The sequence below is a fragment of the Arachis ipaensis genome, chromosome B07 (genome assembly GCF_000816755.2).
Source record: "Arachis ipaensis cultivar K30076 chromosome B07, Araip1.1, whole genome shotgun sequence".
NCBI classification, from domain to species: Eukaryota; Viridiplantae; Streptophyta; class Magnoliopsida; order Fabales; family Fabaceae; genus Arachis; species Arachis ipaensis.
Genome location: NC_029791.2, coordinates 2,838,888 through 2,840,764, shown reverse-complemented (window position 1 = coordinate 2,840,764; position 1,877 = coordinate 2,838,888). Strand labels below are relative to the sequence as shown.

Below are 1,877 nucleotides of genomic sequence, written 5' to 3'. Positions count from 1 at the left end.
TCCTCAGTAGCTCAGTGGTAGAGCGGTCGGCTGTTAACTGACTGGTCGTAGGTTCGAATCCTACTTGGGGAGGTTTGGTTCATTCCGAATTCTTGAATTCGAAATGAAAAGGTTGGGTTCGCTTTGACCGTTAAAAGTAGGTAACCCGTTTTCCCTATCTTTTGTTTGTCTCTATTGCATTCTATCTCATCGTATCTCGTTCGGTTCTGCGATATTTGAGAATCGCCGTCAATACCTCGGTGTAGGTTCGGGATACTCCCTTGTTCCACAGTCCAGGAGTATTTAAACTAACCAATTCAGAATTTTCCGATGTACTAGTATTAACAATAGCAAGTGCATCTTTGATGCAGTCATCAATTCTCCCGAGAAGCTACAATTGCCGCGAGGAAACATATTTAAAAATAAAAAGCGGATGGTCATAGTCGCCATGTCATATTTAACGTACATATGTGCTATATATATAGCTAGTAACAGCTCCATTAAGTACGTGGCCACACTAAAATGGAATTTTTTTTTATAAAATAGAATTGTCTAAACTTTTGTTTGATATACGTACCGACTTATTTTTATCCTATCAAAATGATTATTTATTATTAGAATTATATTATTTATACAATGCTTATATTTATTAAAAAATTTTTCGATATTATGGGTAAAAGGTTTTTGATGGCTTAGACAAAGAAAGTTGAATCTATAACTTTCTTTTAACTTTGATTAATTGTTCATCAAATCAGAAAATGAAACTTAGTTTTTATTCTGTCTGCGAGAAGGATTATACAGAAGACAATTTTATTTTATCTCATAAATCGTAAAAATTAAAATAAGTGTGGGGAAGAAGAAGATGACACAACTATATATTCTGTTTCAGTTGTCTTGTACAATGCAACCTACATACAGTCTCCACTACAACATTGATGAAATTTTCACTATCATTTTCATTATCATTTCAACTATATAGCCTTAACACACTAAGTGCGCAACTTAAGAAGGGATGCATCAGATACAAGATGCAAAATAGAAATACAATCAAAAGATACAAGAATTAAATCTTGGCCTTTCTCTCCAAGTTTCTCTTTTTGCCTTTTCTCTCAATGACTTTTTTCTTATTAATGTCCCACTTATATGCCTTTTACCACTGAATAGAAATAAAGAAGGATATAACGTACAAACAGAATATTCAATGATAAACTATGAATGAGATAATGTTTAACTACCTTGACACTATAAAATGAACCGAATTTAGCACTCTTTGATGAAGCTCTCGATTTTGGCGGAATGTTTCTTTGATGTAGAAACACTGTCCAAAACGTTGAACTATTACAGAGAAGTTCTCAATGAAACTCAGATTTTGGTTCTCTCCCTTTGAGCAGAAATGAAGATAATTTTTTTTTTGTATGGATTCTTTTTCCACACCTAGGGCTTGCGTCACAAAGTCAGCTTCTTGAATCTTGAGCTAGCTGAGGTTTTACTTCCTTTTTTTTTCAATCAGATTAGAAAATCAGGAATTTTGAATCAGAGTTAATCAACGCAGCTTTCTTAAAAACAGATCCTTAGTGGATTTGATAAATCCAAACCATTAACCTTATACTTTGTCCTCAAATTTCATTACCAATCATTAATTCATAACAGATTAAAGTAACCTCCATTTTTTTTTTGTTTTTCGAATTGCATGTGCAAAAGGAAGATGAATTTCACAAGTAATTTACTTGCCTATTAAGAAAATTTTTTTACCTTTTTCTTTTGAAATAGAACAATCCTTTGAGTTAATTTAAAGCTCCATTGATTTGACCTCACTTTCGAGATTTGTTTTTCTTTCTTCTTTCATGTTAGATTGAAAAAGTAAACTTTTTTTTTTTTTTTTTTGCATTACCCACACC

General features: G+C 32.3%; 1 non-coding gene across 1 annotated transcript; it reads left to right on the top strand.

Moving 5' to 3' along the window:
* TRNAN-GUU lies at positions 1-72 on the top strand. The gene has a single exon. It is a non-coding gene; the product is annotated as a tRNA-Asn (tRNA).